Here is a 19,228-nt window from a genome sequence, read left to right as displayed (position 1 = left end):
TGTCTGTTTTGTGGCTCGTGCTTTCTAGGCAAACCTGGACTCTAGCAGGGTGTGCTGCTTTTGCTTGCTAGGTGCAACATGGGGCATTGACCCACCTCTTGTTTCCAAGCATCACTGAAGTCTTCTCTGGTGACCTGGAGCAGAGCACTCCTTGTCGTGTCAGATTTTATAGAAACTCTTTTGGCAGGGTTGCCCTTTACAGAGTACTGAAAAGCACCTCTGTGCTGGCTGATCTCTGCATCTCTACTTGGGGATGCTGCGGGTGATGGGCTTTTGAGATTCTTCCTGCCATGAATAAACAGCATTAAGGCATGTTCTCTTGAGGGCTTACTTGACCCCTTTAGTCTGTCATGATCATAATAGGAATAAAGGCCTGCTTTTTAGTTCTGAATATTATATGAAGGGTGTTTCGTCCTCCTTCTTCCTTCTCTGCAGGGATGCTTTTGGTGTCAGAGCTTTGTGGCTAACTGATTAAGTGCAGTGGTGCCTGGGTGAGCCTCAGGGTAGGGGAGGTGCTTCACCTGCCCTAGCTAAAGTGCCTCCCTTGGTTTGTGAAAGGATTTGTGCATCTGGAGAGCCTGTGTTTCTCTGCTGAACAGAACCATGCAGTGGTAAAGGCATCCACCGTCATAAAGGTGGATCCAGACCCTGCTACCTGATGTGAGGGTTTTGTTTAAATGTTCTGCTCTAGATGCTCCAGCAGTTGATATAATTACAAAAAAAAAATCAACAGCAACTGGTATCCAACTTGTCAGCTCTGACCAGTTGGGGCACCCAACTGATGTGCACGAAGCTACTGCTTTAACATCAGACTTTCATTATTTCTATCATTTTCAGGAGCTTTCTTCCTGTTATGGCTACAAGTGCTGACATTGGCTTTACCTGCTCTGAATTCAAATGCTTTTAGGGGAATGCAGTCCCTGAGGCCCACTTTTCTCCTCTATACTATAACTGGATTAAAAACCTAGGCAAAGCAGTCTCCCTCTGCCTTTTTTCCCCAGTCAAAGTGAAGCTCAAACTGTAGTGCATCTGTTGTGATGATTTTACAGCTTAGAGCAGTGTGGTTTTCATATTCTCTATGGTTTTCTTTAGAATACTAACGTAATTATTTTTTTTTTTCCCCCATATGCTGGCACTTCTGATTATGCATGTGAACTTCTAAGTAACATTAACCCTATGGAAATATGTTCAGCCTTACTATTAAAAATTATGTGTTCTTGGGTTTTTCTGCTCACAAGGTGTTGCTACTTTTTTGGACAAGGCTATCACTTGTTTCAGAGGTGTTGGTGGCGTATTTCCTATTGCTTCATGCTGGAAGCAGAAAGGAAAAATATATTTAGAGAAGGATTTGAAGGGAGATTATTTTAAAAAGAATTTTGGTATGTGTTCAGCCATCTTTTTCAATACATTTTATTAATTGAAACAAGGAGTTTTGTGCCAATTTTGGTAAATCCAGACTGTTCAGAATCAGCATGGCATTTTCTATGGTAATGCAATGGTAGGAAATCCTGAAGGACGTTATGGACGTGGTCTTCTGAAGGTGTGAATCATCAGTAGATATGTGCAAAGTGAAAGAATGTTAAGTTGGTGAATCATATTTGAAACTGAAATAAGGCATGTCAGTTCCTTTATACACATCCACCCACCTTCACACGTACAAATCTGCTTTAATGCTGAGGAACATCCAGATCTTTGCTGCTGTTGCCAGAGAGAAGCATTTTGCATCTGATCTGTGTCCAGGTAAGCTCTTGAACAGGAGACCATCCTTGATACCTTTCACAGTTGAGCATTTCTGTTACTTCTATAATCCTCAATATACATTTTTTCCTTTATCGTTCTACAACACTAATAATGATATTACATCTTCTCTTATACCCTAAGAACAAAAATTATCCTTATTTATCTGACTTTGTAAGCTGGTTTTCCACTCCTGCTTCAAGGGTTCTTGAAACTCGGGGAGGTTTGCTCTGAGGCAATTGTAATGTGAGGTCATAGATGGCAATACACTGTCAAACACTGTCAGGTTTTGCAGCTCTTAATTTGCTGCAGTGTTTAAACTCTTGGATTCAATTTCCTGGGGGAAAACTGAATTTCTTTCAGATTAAATGTTGGTGGCAAAAGTGTTTCAAAGAGTATGAATATGAAATTGAGTCTGCTTATATAGACATGTCATAAATTCCTTCTGTAAATTACATCTATCTGCTAAGGGGATAGATAAAATGCTGTGTGACCCTGAAGATTGTGCAGATGGCACATTACAAACAGCAAATATTTGAAACTAGTTCTGGACAGTAAAAATATTGCAGGCAGAACATATGCTGAGTTGTGTTCATGTAAAATTCTAACAAGCTTAATAAGAAAGCTTGCATGTAGCTGATGGACATGGTGTATCTCCAAGATGGTCAGATCAATCATTCATCTGAACTGGGAATGTGCGTGAAGAACATTTATTCAGGGAATCTTAAAAGCAGAGGTATTGCTCATGAACACTGCTTTATGTACTATGGAAACTGAAATACGGTGGAGAAAGAAAAGAGCAGCCACTGAGCTGTGGTGTTGGCATACTTGACTGGAAAAGGTGTAGAAAATACGGTATTCCATTTGACATATGAATACATGTAGCTTAAGCAGACTAGATAAAATATCCTCTTTATTAGTCTTAGAATTAATAAATCTACAGGATATCATAGCATCTCCTCAAATGCATGAATGTCTATAGGGAGACATTTTCTGATGTTCTGTCATCCTCTTACAGAGCAGTCTGAAAATCAAACCATTCACTCAGACATTAGCTATTAAAATTAGACTCTGAAGTGATCAGGTTAATAGGTACTAGAAGGACATTGAGCATACCAGGAATTTTAAAAACAGGTAATACAAAACACTAGAAAATGTAGCACTGTTTCAGAATAGGAAAGGATGAATAGGTATTGCCCACACCAGGAGAAGTGTCAGAACTAAGCACCTGTCTAAGGGGAAATACTAATAATGTGCTCTTTGTATACTTTTAACACAGGAAAAGCTTTAGAATTTAGCCCAGAGTTCAGAAGCCTGTAGGCAGAAAGGAAAAGCTGTGTGGCAAATCTCTACATTTCTACCTAGCTGTAAAGCTTGGGTTTGTTTTACTTAAGTTCCTGCTGCTGAAAATGCATTGCCCTGCCACCAAATAGGCTAAAAGTAGGTCCTCTCCTTGTTGCTCCAGTGAAGAACAGCTCTCTTGTGAGTTCAGTGGCTGGAGCGGTTAGGCAAGGACCCAACTGGAAGTCTTTCCAAGTTTTTTCTGAAGAGATTAAGGGACCTAAGAGACCTGTACAGGCATGGAGTATACTTCTGGTTTGACCCTTGCTTATGGAGCTTACTGCTATGTGTTAAAGTTTTATTTCCTTCCAGTAGTGGAGTTACACTGCCGTAAACCAAAGACCTTGAAGAGGTAAAAATGGTGTTTATAGTATTTTCAGGTTTTACCCACCTGATTATTTAGGATAGATGACACAATTTATTGGTGGAAGCAGCATATAATGAGAGCCACCAAGTTCAGTTTGCTTCTCCCTGATGGCAACTCAGAAATGATGCATAGGTTCGTAGACCTTAAGTAGGCATAAGGACTATTAGGATTTTAAGTAGGTCAGGTACTTGCATTCAGCTACTGGCAAACTAAACATGTAACTTCTGTGTTAAAACAGCATCTCATTACATAGATGCTTGATCCTGTTTTGAAGTGTCTTAAGTAATAAAGAATCAAAACATCTACATGAGGTGTTTTTTTTGTGTTTACTTAAAACCTCATTAAAAACAAATGCTCTTCCGTTTGCAATCAGTTTCAGCCTCCAACAGTTGGAACTTTTTCTGCTATTTTTGACTGGAAAGGTAATATGAAGTTATTTTCCCATGGAATCTGTCACAATGTAGCATAAGCTCTTTGTAAACCATAATCAGGTCATCTTTTTGACCTTTCTTGAACAACACAAAACAGACTGAGTTTCTCAGAAGTTTCTCTGTGATGATTTCCAGAGCTTTTTTTCATTCATGTCTCTTCTTTTATTTCTCAGGTACACCCTAAAAAGTGGGCACAGTCCTTAATAACTTTTGCAGAAGTAATATACCTCCGTATACCAATCCGATGTTCCTCTGGTTGTATTTTAAATAATTGTAGCCCTAGTGTTCTTCTACAAGGTAACTACTGGTACACACCTGGCAAGACTCCTAAGTGCTTGTTGGGATATGGATTCAGTTTTACTGCCACTGTCATGTGGTTTCTGATCTTTCTTTTATTAGCACTTAATTAAGTTAATCAATTCCTAATACTCATTTAAGTGTTGATATTTGTCCTTTCAGTTTTCCTCACAATTGGTTTCTGCTTTATAAAGCTTACTTTTTTTTTTTTTTCAGAGAGTTATGGGCCAGATTAACAAGGACAACAACAAAATTAGGAATGTGAGATAGGAATCTAAATATCTTTGCAGCTCTGTGTTTTAGTATGCATAAGAAATAGGGGACGTGTTGCTGTCAAGTCAGATGGGGTTGAGGTATCTAATACAGTACAGTTAGGAAATTTAGGTAAGAAGGGAGCACTGCCAGAATAAGTACCAAGAAAGAAAGAATAGAGAGAAGAAGAAAAATCACTGTAAGCTCTCCCAAAGTAAAGAGAAAACACTGTCTATAGCATAGGAGCTGGGAAATGCATTTAGACCTGAGGGACATTTTTGTTAGAAAACAGGTGAAATGAAAGTAACAGTGGAGGGTGAAGACCATAGTGCTTGCATTAAAAAGGAGTGAATCCTCACACGGGTGGGTCTAGTGGCAAAAAAAGACGCAAGAGAAGAAGTTCTGTGTTTCAAGGTGATTTGAAAATAACTATCAAACGGCAGGGGTTTCTGCAGTTTTGAAATATGAGACAGTTGCTCAAAGGTGGGGCGGAAGAGTACTTGAGGGAACTTTTTTTATTCTTGTTTCATGAAATAATGTTCTAGCCCAAGGGAACTGGGCTCTGTCCCAAAGATGGGAGGGTGAGAAGCTGAGGCTAATGGATTTGCAGTGACTTGACCAAGTGAGAGATGCTGAAGTTGTGAAGCTACACTATATTTGTAGAAGATGTTAGGAAGGAACCCAGGCAACTTGCACTACAAAATCGCAGAGTGGCTGTGAGTGGCTTCTAGATGCTACCAAGTCCATCCCCCTTTACCTGCTCCAGATCAGTTCTCCCAATCTCATTCTTCTCCACTGGTTGTCTATCCTGCCCTTCATGCCCAGTCCTTTGCTGGGCAGAGGATTGCGCTCCTATTCCCCCCCAACAGAAACTGTCTACGCACTTATTTTCTCTGACTTGTGGCTGACTGGAAAGAATTTCCACCTTGTCTTTGCAGTCATATCCCTGTTGAGCAATTTGGGGAAATGTAGTATTCACCTTCAGTGTTTACAACCTTCAGCTATTTCCAGTTATCACAGCCTCTTTTGTCATTGTTTAGTTAAGCTATACATACTTGATTTTTAAAGTAATTTCCCATTAGTGTCTCTCTAGCCCTTTATCCTTCTTTGTTGCTGTTTTCTGAACTCCATCCAGTTGTTTCTGTTCTGGTTTTTTTTTCCCTCCTCCTAGTGAGCTGCCAAGAAATAGATATTACCTCTTCTCAGGGACAGTAGAGAACCCAGAAGGTAAACTGCAGTATTAATGTAAGAAAGAAGCAGAGAAACAGGTGTAAATGTTGAGTTCTGTATGTGTATTTCAAAGCAGCCAAACCCAAAGCATGGTATTGAATGGACTTCAGCTGGTGATGGGTCACAACTGGTGTTCCCCAGGGCTCAGTATACTGGGGCCAGTTCTGTTTAATGTCTTTATCGATGATCTGTATGAGGAGATCAAGTGCACCCTCAGAAAGTTTGTAGACGACACCAAATTATGGGGGAGTGCTGATCTGCTGGAGAACAAGAAGGCTCTGCAGAGGGATCTGGACAGGCTGGACCCATGGGCCGAGGCCGATTGTGTGAGGTTCAACCAGGCTCAGTGCCGGGTCCTGCCCGTGGGTCACAGCAACCCCACACAGCCCCACAGGCTGGGGCAGAGCGGCTGGGAAGCTGCCTGGCGGGGAAGGCCCTGGGGGTGCTGGCTGACGGCCGGCTGGGCATGGGCCAGCAGTGTGCCCAGGTGGCCAAGGAGGCCAAGAGCATCCTGGCTTGTGTCCGAAACAGCGTGGCCAGCAGGACCAGGGCAGGGACTGTCCCCCTGTCCCCAGCACTGGTGAGGCCGCACCTCGAATCCTGTGTTCAGTTTTGGGCCCCTCACTGCGGGAGGGACGTAGGGGTGCTGGAGCATGTCCAGGGAAGGGCAACGGAGCTGGGGAAGGGGCTGGAGCACAAGTCTGATGAGGAGCAGCTGAGGGACCTGGGGCTGTTTAGCCTGGAGAGGAGGGGGCTCAGGGGGGACCTTGTTGCTCTCTCCAGCTGCCTGACAGGGGCTGTGGGCAGGTGGGGGTTGGTCTCTTCTCCCAGGTAACAAGTGACAGGACAAGAGGAAACAGCCTCAAGTTCTGCCAGGGTGGGGGTTAGTTTGGATATTAGGAAAAATGTCCTCACTGACAGGGTGGTGAAGCATTGGACCAGGCTGCCCAGGGAGATGCTAGAATCACCATCCCTGGAGGTATTTAAAAGACATGTAGATGCTGTGCTCTAGGGACCTGGTTTAGTAACGGACTGGGCAGTGCTGGGTTAATGGTTGGACTTTGTGATATTTATGGTCTTTTCCAACCTTAAGTGATTCTGTGATTCTACTAACAGGTTACAGATAGATACAGAACAAAGATATTTATGTTTATCTGTTAAAAATAAAGCAGCTTTATGTTGTGTAAGAGGCTTACGTTTTCAGTGAGGGCATGTCCTTCCCCAATTAAATTAGTATTTGAAAGTAAAGATAAGCTAAAAAATTTCAGTTAGAAATTATTTTTGACACATATTCTTGGAACACTAAGTAATTCTTTTGCATCATCATTAGCCTCTTTGAACAAAGTTATTAAGTAATATGAAAGGCTTGTAGAAGCTTAACTTTTGGACTGCGTTTTGGGATTGCTTGTTAGCAAGAGTCCCTAGAATTATCAGCTTCTCTATACTGCAACCTATTATTACTCAAAGAACTAGAGCAGGATTGGATAGACTCAGTGGTCCAGAAAAACTATTAGGTGAAGAAGATAGCTTGGTTATATTTTTTGGCTTCAGTACACTTCTGAAAAATGTTGAAAGCAGGAAAAAATGGAACGGTTACGTTCTTTACGTACATTTCTTAAAGGATGCCAGTAGCTGTTGCTCTGTTTTATCAACAGAGACAATTGGGAAAGAATGTCTGAAAAAAGCTTTTGGTCTGCTTTCTGTAGCATCGTTTGTTAACAAAAAGGTGTTGCCACTTGATGACTGTTGCACGTCCCATGCGAAATATATTGGAAGGGTCAGTGTCATACCTAGAGGGTAGGCATCCACACTGTGAAAAGCCTTGGCATTCATTGGAACGTAAGTTAGCAATCACAGGCAGAGTAAGCTTTGAGTGTATCAGTGCCCCAGGCAAAGAGATGTAGAGTTCGGACATTAAAAAGAAAATAGAAAACACATTCTCTGTGTGCCAGTGTGTGCATATTCAAAAGCAATATGTAATAGTGTGACAGAATATCAGGGTTTTGTTGGCAGTCATTTAATCACAGATTGAGGGTTTCCACAGTCATAAAACAGGAAAAGAAAAACAGGACTAGGTTGAGGGAGAGGGGTGAGGGGAAGAAGTAACCTTGTGTGTCTTGGTCTTAAAACTGAGACCCAGTGGTATGTGCCTATGCGGGGTGCCCCACAGTTATCTCAGCTCTTTCTCTACCAGAGCACAGGTATCTTAGTACCTCCATGAACTGCCTATGCAGTTCTTGAACATGTGTTCTTTGTTGCCCATAAACCCATTTTGGCTGCTTTGAAATCCTTTAAATTTTAATAACTGGCCATTGGTGAGCTGTTTCTAGTCTTGGGGTCTCCTGTATCATCCTGTGTCCCATTTCTAAGGCCACACCTATCATCTCATTCATTTATGTCTGCTCTGCATCCTTAGCCCATGTTTTAATGGCCTCAGCGATATTCCATGCCCTGCATGGTTAGGCTGGCACTGTTAATGGTTCAATCTGCACACAGTAACTACTTGCTATTACTATTCGTATCAAAATTATGGTTGCACCACATGATTATAAAAAGCTAAACAAAAAATAAAAAGCCACCTAGTCATTAAAAAATTGCTGTTACAGCAAAGAAAACTGAAATAATGTTCCACGCAGGCCAGGAAAGTTCCATAGAAAGTAAGCCTTCATCTTCAGGCTTTGCAGGATTACCCTGTGGCTGGGTACTACCAATGGTAATATTTTATTTACTGGGGTAAGGGGCTGGAAAATCCTAAATTCTCAGTACTCTCTTGCCTCTGGGCATCTCCATCAGGAACCACATAGCTGTTGGTGTTTAAAAAAGGGAAGGTTTTTTCCATTTTGGTAATTTCCTTCTCTGTGAGCATTGAGGAATGTTGTATTTCTCAAGCTTTGCAGCAAGAGATCTTTCCAGTTTTTGTACTTCATGTAAACAGGGACTCTTACAACGTTTGGTAAGGAAATCTGATCTTTTGCTACTGATCTTTTAATGTTCAAAATGGGGAGTTTCACTCTGGTAAAACCTTATGAAACAAAAAAAACCTGTTACAAAGCATCTGCTACTTACCAAGTGAACTGGAAAAAGTTGCCTCCTGCAGCTTCTTGACCTTATTTTTCCAGGTCCATCATTGCTACCCTTCCTCCTAGTACTGGGACCATGATAAACACTCCTCTTACTGCAGAAGTGTTTTACACATACTAGAACAGTGCAGGTGTATGTTGTATTATCTATGTGTATGCTTAGCATGCACATCCACTAAAATAATATTTTGTAATTACTGTTTCTTTTAGAGGGTAGTGCTTGCAAATGAAACAGCCTGTAAGGTTTTCTTGGATGGAGCACAATGTAAGTGGAAAGTCATCTTGTGTGGAACTTCAACATTTCCTGCACAAAGTAAACAGTTTTGAATGAAAAACATTTCATCAACTCCTACCCTTAGATCAGAACATGAATATCTAGTCAAAGGTATATACTACATCCTACTAGCCTGAATTAGATCAGAAATTAGTTAAAAAGGATGCACAGCTGCAGAAGACATGAACCACGTGCAAAGATTTTTGTCTTTCCAGAATGAGTCACAATTTATTGGCAAATTCTGTTTTGCAAAATGTATTAATTTTACCTCAGCAGAAAACAATATCTTTATAAATGTGTTGCTTTGATTCTCCCCATGAGTCTAATTGTAGATTTGTTTTCAAGATCTCCTTTAAAATGCAAGGTAGTTGGAGACAGCTTTAATTACAAATAGCTAGCAGGTAGGAAATTATGAACTTGGATACCAGTACAATAAAGTGGACAAAAGTCAGATATTTCTTTTTCTAGAATGAAAGACAGTATTATGGTATCAGCTGGCTCTTTTTACATAGATAATAATACTAATTCTCACACATAATAGTACAGTGGAGATTCTCTTGTTTTAATTTCAAACTCATCAGTTTCTGACAGGGGGATTAAAAATTAAGACCGTTGTCTTTGAATGAACAATAAAGCTACTGAAAGCCAAATGGTTAAGGAAGGTTGTTTTTTTTGTTTTGCGTTTTTAACTGTGTAAAGGAATTACAGACTTTATTGTTTGTAATTACTTGACTTTAAATTGATTGTACTTCAGAAAGCTACATAATATAGTTATTCACATAAAATATGGGAACAGTAATAAATATTCCATTAGTGGGTGCTTACTTTCAGATCCACCTAGATTAGTGATTGGGGAACCCTGGTTCTGTCGAGAACTGTAGAGGCAAAGAGAAGTGAAGAAGGCTTGAGTAGGGGGAAAAAAAATCTAGAACTAGTACCCTAAATGCTTAACCTGGTGGTGGTATTATTAATGCATCAACTCTGGCTGTTGTTCAAAGTTCATTGTAATACAGAAATTAAGAACAGAATGGGACACAAGTGCAATTAATGCTGCTAATTTGTATAATTTGTAAGGTTTTATGATAGTCTTGAAAAATGTTAGAAATAGGAAATGCTAGCTGGAGCTAGAAGGAATGTACTGAATGTTTGAAGACTGCAATGGGAATGCAAGGTAAAGAAGATTGAGGATTAGGGAAGAAATTGGTTCTTGCTCAGGAAAGGGCAGGAGAGAGTCCTGGTGTGGCATATGCATTTCTTAGGCCAGCACCTGACTGCAGAGACTTGCCACTCCTGAAAGTAGCTGAGACTTTTAAGCACCTTTAGCAGATAATTAGGAGAGCGCAAACAAGACATCAGTACAGCTGCTACTGTCAGAACTGAGCTGCTAAGGGTAAGGCCTTTTTCTTAATCTGTTTTCTTTCTGAAGTTTTTTTCCATTGTCAGTGAAATCTATAACTTTAGGTGTTGTGCGAATAGATGTGGCTAACTTGTTTCCTTAATCTTGTCTAGAAATGAAATCCCAGTGTGATTTAGCAAGTAGTGGGTGCTTGGTCCTTGAGGAGGTGTTGGCTCAGTTAAAATGGTGTGTGAAAGTATCAAACTGCATTGTGTATAGCCTATGGTTTTCAGATGTTAGACATTTATTGGAGCAAGAAACTTTAGATTTACTCACCTGAATTTTATCCATTGAGTTTTCTACTGTTATGCCAGTGTCATTGCATAGCCAGAGGCATAAGCCTGAGCATGGATGCACCTATATCAGTATGGAGGTGCTTTATACTATTGGAGTTTATCTTGCTTAGTAGACATGAGAAGTTATCTTAATATACTCAGTTTCAATATATGTGAAATCTTTACCTATGTGGTGGGCAGGAGGTGGTTTTAATTGGTTGAATTATAGGGAAAGAAGTACTGCTTGATGGCATAGGTTGTGAAAAGTCATAGAGGGACTTTGTGTCTTCATAATACTATGGTTGCTGTAAAAAATTTCATCTAGACTGCTTTATAATCTGTATGTGTCTACAAATTGCTTCATTTACTGCTATAACACTGTCTGGTTCCCTCTGGGGTGAAATACAGAAACAGCTTCTTACTGATTCATCATTCAGCACAAATCCGTTGTGCTGTGCCACCATTCAGGATATGTCCCTACCAGAAAAGGCAGTATTTGCGGTTAAACTGTTCTCTGAGACCATGGCAGTGGCAAGGTCAGATGCCTACAGTTAAACAAATGTTCATATAACTTGATGTACTTTTATCCCTATACAATTAAACATAGCATGGGGTTGTACCTAGAGCATTTTTTCCACAACTCTTCAGAAGGCATTAAGAAACTGATATGATATGATAAAGACTGATATGGTGATGGGAATAGCCCACTACATATAGGGAAATTTGTGGGAATAGAAAACAATTGGAAACATTTTATTTCAAAATGTGTCTATTTTTTTTTCAAAAGTAGAATAAGTTCTTTGTTTTTGGTAATCCGATATTTGGGTTGACCCAGAACGTCTGACTGTTATGAAAACCTAAATGTTCTGCTTTCATTGAATTTAAACTGATTTTTGTTGTTCTTGTGATTGCCCTCAATATATCAGTTTTGCCCAGAACTGATTTTACATTTGTCCATCTGCATCATTCTTTAGGCTGTGAGCCAAACTGAGGCCAAAATGCTTGCCATAAACAGCAATGCATTTAATTCTGTTAGTTTCCTTCATTTTCATGTGTCTGTAGCATTCTACAGGCATTCTGTTTTCTATACCCTTTGGAGAAAACATTATAAATCTGGCGTGATCCATTTGCAGAAAATAAATCTTTGTAAAGTGGTAACACAAAAAGAGATATATCTATAAGAGGTAGTATCACAGCAATAATTAATGGCCAAAGCCTGGTAAGAGCCATGAAGAATTTAAACAATAGATGGGCGTATAATCAAGTAAATCAGATCTCAGTAAAGAAGAAGCTGGTTAAAAGCCTCATAAACAATGCATGAATGAGGAAAAAGATTGTTGTGTAGCAAACAATGTAGATCTACAAAGAGATGTAAAGTAGTTAATGACACAGGCACAATAATCATGACTTCTAATGACAGCAAAATCAGGAAGACAATCTTGTCTTCTCATGAAAATAAGTCATTCTGCATGAAAACATTTAGAATTTGTATTTTAATACAGAATTTTTAGAATAGAACTGTATTGAAAATCTAACCTTGCAAAGATATTTTGCTGCTGTTATGATAACCAGCAAAATTATATTAACAATTTCAAAAGCTGCAAAGCAAAACACTCATTTGAGAACTATAGAAAGTTAAGTACCTAGTGAGCGCCTTTTTCCTGACCCCTTTTCTGTTCACAATGAGCTGGGTTTCTTACATATCCCCTTAGTGTACATTTTATAAAATATCTCAAAACATTACTCCAATTCAAACAAATGTTCCAAAATTGTTCTATCATATGGAGACAACTTTAATATTATTAAATAAATAAATAAGTCTGTGACTGTTTGGAAGCCTAGCTGAGAGATGTTCTGTGAGACAGGAGTACCAATGGTAGCTTGTAACGGTGTTGGGCTTGGAATGCTGAGTATAAATTTCATGCTAAAAAAAAAAAATAAAACATTTAACGTAGGTTTTTCTGGGGCAGGGAATGCAGATGTCCTGGCACGTAGAGGCATGCTCCTGCACAGGTGGTGTGGACCAACCAACCTTCTGTCTCAAATGCAGAGCTAGAAGTCACTGAGATGCCAGCTCAAGCTTACAGCGGGGATGTTGGAAGAGTCCTAGTTCAACAAGGGCACCTTAGGGCTGCTTCAATCCTGAGCTGAGGTTGGGAAGTGCTGGTGATCTTCCTTTGTGTGTAACCTGCAAGACTAGAAGAGCCCAGGGCTGCTGTGGCCCAGGGCAAGGAGCCTGAGCCTCAGTGGTTTACTTGGAACGGGCTTTAGGCTCCATTTCCATTGAAAGAGTATCTGGAAACCCAGGAAACCATGCATGAATCTTGGCCTTGATCTGTGGATCAAGACTACAGCTTTCTTATTTTCTGCAGTGAAACAATGAGCAGGAAAAAGGGAGTAAAAACAATTTCCAAGGCCTTTGCAGCTTCCTGATTCTTGGCATTTTCTTCCCACATTATCAAGCAACCTGGTAGAAAACCTGACAGGTTTCTCATGGAAATATAGTAAGTCACGATCCATCTTCACTAATGCATTTTGGGAATGGGGGTGGGGGGGTGGGTAAAAATCAGCAAAGCCAGTAAGTTGCCACAAAATGTTTTTGCTTCGAGTAAATGATTTTCCTGAGGAAACCGAGTTTGTTAGAGGATGTTCCACCTTGCTCCACCTTTGGTGTGACTAAACTTCCTCCTTTTTTCAAAATGAGATCACTGGTTACTGTTGACTGCTAATACATACCATCTGAAAAAGAGGGATTTTTACCAATTTAAATTCATCTAGGTCTTGTTCTCTCTCCTCCTTATGCAGCCCCTCACCTATTCATCTTTGTTCTCCCTTTTATAAGGCACAGAGTAGAGGGCTCAAAATTAAGGTGTACTTTGAATGCTAGTTTCTGGGGAAACTCGTTGAAATAATGAACTAGAAATAAATATAATTAAGACTGAAAATAAAAGATAAGATTTAAGTTGAAGATTTGAGAAGAGATCGTAGTATCTACTAAAACTGGAGTCCAGTGATGTTGGAGCCCCAGGGACAGGCCTTTTTGGCATATAAAGAAAAATGTTCTGTAACTGCTCTCACTTGAATTTTCATGTATTCCAGAGGGTAAAGTTAATGCATCAACCCACTAAAATATTGAAATTTAGTGTCAAACCTGTAACGATGATTAACACCATCAAGCTATAGATGTAGCATCATTTCATGCATTTTTTTCCCCTCCCCAGCCTCTGAGCTGAGAGCCAAAACAGATCTGCTGTTCTGTGAATTGGAATGGGATCAAGGAAATGGGTCTTACGCTGAAATTTGCTGACTTTGAAGTGTGGCTTCTGTTGGCAACCTGTGTGGCCATGTGCCATGAAATATGGGAGAGATGCTTAATTTGCTTGTAACTGTTAGGTGACCTTTCCTCTTGATGTAAAGCTGTGTTTCCCAATCTTGCTTTTATTAAAATGCAGATCAAAATTCATGTACATATATATAAGAAAGATACCTCAAAACAGTTCAGGAAACTGCTTAATGCTGGATGGTGCTGAAACATGAAATAGGAATGTATGCCTGTTAGGATGTTGACCTGCTTGTTCCTGGTAGATTTTTGTGTCCCTTGCCACTTACAGAGGTCCCACAATTTAATGAAGTGATTTTTCTTTTTTCTAACTACTACCTTCTAAATGCTACCTGGGAGTTGGCTAGGCCCCAACAAGCAATCCTCCTAAAATTTATACAGAATTCTGGCCTGTCTAAGTGTAAGACATCTGATTTCACTCGTATTGCAGGAACGACTAAATTTATTATTTTTTTTGTCTGCAATGGTAATTTTTTAATGAAAACTTCTCCCACATTTGTGCTTGGTCTGCAAGAAGAAAAATAAAATGTAGAAGGATTTTATTTTGTTTTATTTTTTTAACTAAACTATTTGGATATAACACTGAATATATGGAAAGAGCTGATCAAATGATTGCACTGAGACCACTTTCACATAGCTCCAGCTCAGAGAATATTGTTGCAGAAAGTGGTAGATAATTGCCTAAATAAAGCAGAGTACAGTATTAATTTTTGGCTGTTTCTAGAGCTTGTTGCTTACAGGAGCCTATGTGTATTTAAGATACAGTAAATTTTGTTGCTCTTCATTGTACTGTCCTCCCAGTCTCTTACCATTTAGGGTAAGTTGTTTTTTTTTTTTTACTTCCAAGCAAATTTGTCTTTCAAGTGGATGAGGATCCTGGAAAATTATTGAAATTGCCACATTGGGTCAGTGGTCTTACTTTTGTTGTGTGTGTTTGTTTTTCTCCACAGTGGTTTCTACAACAGTAGGATATCAATAGTTTGTATTGCCAGACCCAACTTTCCAAAGGTGAAAACTAGAGTTTCTTACAAATACTTTTAAAGAAGTAAAAAAATCAGGGCTTTTAGGTCTGCTAACAAGAAAGTCTTATCTATTTAAACTGTCTGGGGCTTTTCAGATTTAAGGTCCTCTGCAAAATCATTTTAGGTGCCTGCCTATCTAGTATTGAAAAATCTCCATTATAATTCATGTCTTAAATTATCAGTATTTTTTAAGTGAACTGGCTTGCTGCTTCTTTCTTTCCCTAAAAGCCAAACCTGTTCAGTTCTTTCTAGTTAAGGAAGTGCCAGGTATGTCGAACACAGAAAGCAGTATGTGTCTTGTATTTTTCTTTATTGATTGTTTGGGTAGTACGGCATGTCCTGGTCACAGGAGGTAGTAGTAATGCCAATCAGACGACACTTGTTATCTCTCTTCCTCTTTTCCTGAGGCCTTTCCCAGTGTCTTCAGCAGGACCAGGTTTTGCATTTCATATCCCAATGGAGATTTTCTGCTTTGTTAATCAAATGTAAAAAATTCAAATACTTGTCTGCTTTTAAAATTTACGTTTCTTCTCTGTAAAAGGATGATTAAACGCCACTGAATTCATACTAAGTTTCTGTGATGTTAGTAATGTAATCTATTAAAAAAAATGATTAAAAACCTCACCCGTGTTATTTCAGCTTTACGTTTAAGTGAAGCCAAGTTCCTCCTTAGCAATTCTTGCTAGTACAGGGCGTTGGACCACTGCAGTTCTGTGTGCAGAGGAGAAGAATTGTCTTTAAGGATAGCAGGTTCATTGGACATAAACTTGTCATAATTTATTCCTGATTGGATCTGTCTTTTGACTTGAATACTGTGTGGGTTGCTTTATTTATTTATTTATTTTAGTTTGGGGGTTTGTTCCCCCCTCCCCCTGATGTGGCTGGAAGGAGAAATGCTGAAAGGCAACTAGTCAAATCATGTTAGGGGGAAAAAGTCTGTCAGGTTAAATGCCATTAGGGCTATCTCTGCCATCAGGATTGATGTTGCCTGTTTTGATTCAATGTGATTTCTGCTGTAGTCATGTGAGCAGAGGAGTGTTTAAACATTGGATCATTTTACTGTATTTCTGAGTACTTCTTGATCATCTACCCTGTGGTCACTGCAAACACTAAAGCAATTAATCCTTTACTTGGGCATCTTTAGATAGATAACATACATTTCCAGAGTTGTATCTCAGTTAAGTAAGTGGTTTTTGGAAAAACCTTAATTTTCTAGGCTATTTCCAAGTTAAATGTTCAACCTCTATTGATTACTAAACCCCAGAAACATACTGAAAAAAATTATAGTACTTATTTAATAATATTGTTATATATTTAAACGATTTGCAATAAAGAAAAGTTGGAAAATATTTTTTTATCTCCAGTTGAAGATAACCTTTTAAAGACAAGTGATTATAGCTTTTAGATGGGGTGTAAATGTTCCCAAAGAGTAAAGGGAGAAGCACACCTCTCTGTGCACTGGTCTCTGTGACCACCTGCAGCCCAGATGTGACTCCCCTTGCATAGTGAAGCTGGACTCATGCCTGCCAAGCCACATCACCCATTGCAAACCCCAGGCTGGGCTCTGCTGTCCTGGGAATGCCGGGATATAAATCCCTTGTGCAGAGGCATGGTATTGTGCCATGTTCCACTGCCAGGGTCCTGTTTAGAGGCATAACAAGCAACTTGTACTATAGTCCCAGGAGAAGAATGCTGATTGTTATTTTGACCTGTTCAACCCTGCACCAGTCTGCTGATACCACACTGGTGTGGAGTGGTTTCAAGCACCCCTGGATGCTAATGGGTACAAAGGTCAGTGCAGCCAAAACTTGTATACTCCCACTCCCTGCGATTCATGAGGAGGAACATGGGGGGCTGTGCAGTGGACGTGGCGAATGCTACTCGCTTGTCTCTGAGTGTGCCCAGTGAGAGGATGCCCTTTTTACTCCAGAAACAAATCGCCTCTCAGGGCCACCTGTGTGAAAAGTGACTGATAGCTCTCACTGTGTCCCACACCAGTGGCTGCCCTGTGGTGTGGCTGGTGGGGAGTATGGGCTGAATAGGAATGTTTTGCAGCTCTTTTACAAAGTGATGGTGGTATGTACAAAGGAGGAGAAAGCTATTCTGTGACCTTTGTGCCCATGTGAGAGAACATCATTAAGCAACATTACTAATGTGCTGTTTCACAGCTACCAGGTCAGCATGCAGGGTGATGCAGGTTGAAGGAATTTAAGCTGTCTCTCAAGATAGCATGAGATTGGAGACAGTTCCGTTTAAAATAAATGCAGAGCTTCTGCAAATTCTTTGTGAATGTAAGCAAATAATGGAAGTAGGGGAATGCTATAGAGATACTCTTCTAGTTCTGTTAGAGGTTTTTTCCTTATCTTGATTCATCTGGAGGTAGAAATAGTAATGAGAACACTTCTGTGTTATGATCAATGGATGATAATATTAACTGAATTATAGAAGAATAGCAGTGGAAGGGGCCTTAGGGTGTCCAGTGATAACTTCCATATCAGCAATCCAAATTACATATTTGGTAGATCTTGTCCCCCTTTATTTTCAACTGCCTAGACAATTTTGGCCATTGTTAGCAATAATAGAAAGCTTCATATTTGATGTAGTCTGTGATGGCTGTGTAGAACTGCTGTTCTGGGCGGTTCTGAATATAAGAACTTATTTTATGGAACAGAAGACTGGAAGGTAGTCTACTCCCTCTTAAGTCATAGTGTCCTGCCTGGTTTTGGCACCATCCAGCCCTTTTCTGCCCAAGGAATCTCCAGCTGCAAAGTTACTGCTTCAGGCTTCCATGCCTAAGGAGTGTTGCCATTGTCCTTTGCCCAATAGCTGGGATATGACACATTTTAAAATACACAAACTCTTTCACCCTGTCACATGTTTTGATTGTCGGTTGCAAAAGGTAAGGATCATTCCAGTTACATAAACGTCAGTCCTTATTCAGCCCTTTTAATTCCAAGGTGGATTGTTTTAGCTGACTACTCTCTTTCCTCCCCCTAAATGTTTCTAGTAGATGTTTGATCCTTTTGAAGTCTTGTATTTTTAATTCAGTCATTTTGAAGCTTGTTACAAGCAGTTAGAAATCCTGGGCAAGACCTTTTAAATAAACGAGTTAGAAAATAATTTACTATGCTTCTAGCAGTGTTGAATTACTGTATAAATAGAGCAAATTAGATTCAGGACTTAATCGCTCATCAATATCCTCTCATGTGACATTGTCTGCTCAGGATTGGTTTAGTCATTGCAATTTCAATAACACTTGTGTTTGGCAAGTAGGGCTCCTGTTTCCTTTACAGAAGATTTCACCTTGGGTTGCATTTATCAGTTTTTCTATTTAAATAGTAACTTGGTGCTCTTGGTAATTCTGAGCCCTGAGGAAGCTTGGTTTGGCTGCAAGATCAGCTGTGCTGATAGATGAAATGGTTTGTTAACACAACATAATAAATGAGTCTTTAAATAAAAGTGTGTTGAGTTTTGCTTACCTGAAGAACTAGCTGGCATAAAATAAAGTATGAGAATCGTTTAGAAAGGTTTTTCCATTGACTGCACTTCAGATTTCTCCTAACCTTTAAATAGCCACTTTCCCCCTTATACTCACCAGTTTTATTTCTGAAATAGAAGGCAAACATGGCTGTCGTGCTTTTGATTAAATCTTTATGGTAGTGTGTCAGTCTTTGCTGGAGCCAGGGGACCCAAGAAAGAAGGCAGGTTGTATTTTAGGCATGTTGCAGGTCAGGGAAGTTGTGGAAAACTTAGAGGCAAAAAGCTATTGTATAATTCACCCTGATGCATCCTTTGCTATGAGTGTTACTAGGTCTTTTCCGGCATTTTGGGGAGAATTTCAAGCAGTGCTCCAAATGCCAGAAATAAACTGAGTGTTCATGTATGGGAGTAGTGAGTATGCCACCTTTAAAGGAAGCTTGAATTAAAAGCATAGATTTTGGTAAATCAAGGAGATGGTTAACCTCTAGGCAGAACTGAAGGCAGCTTCTTAAGTCCTTTCTTTCATCATATAATTGCAAGCAACCACATAGGAGAGAGAGAAGTCCAGCAGGATAGACAGAAGCTTCATCTTCAACACCTTCTGTTGCAAAACACCCCTCAAAGTCCTGCCTAAAATCTGTTGTGCAAAAGCCACGTTTGGATGTTTATGCCCTGCATGGGAAGCAAAAGAGATCGAGGACATTGC

The sequence above is a fragment of the Falco cherrug genome, chromosome 9 (genome assembly GCF_023634085.1).
Source record: "Falco cherrug isolate bFalChe1 chromosome 9, bFalChe1.pri, whole genome shotgun sequence".
Taxonomy (NCBI): Eukaryota; Metazoa; Chordata; class Aves; order Falconiformes; family Falconidae; genus Falco; species Falco cherrug.
This window is presented reverse-complemented; position numbering follows the sequence as displayed.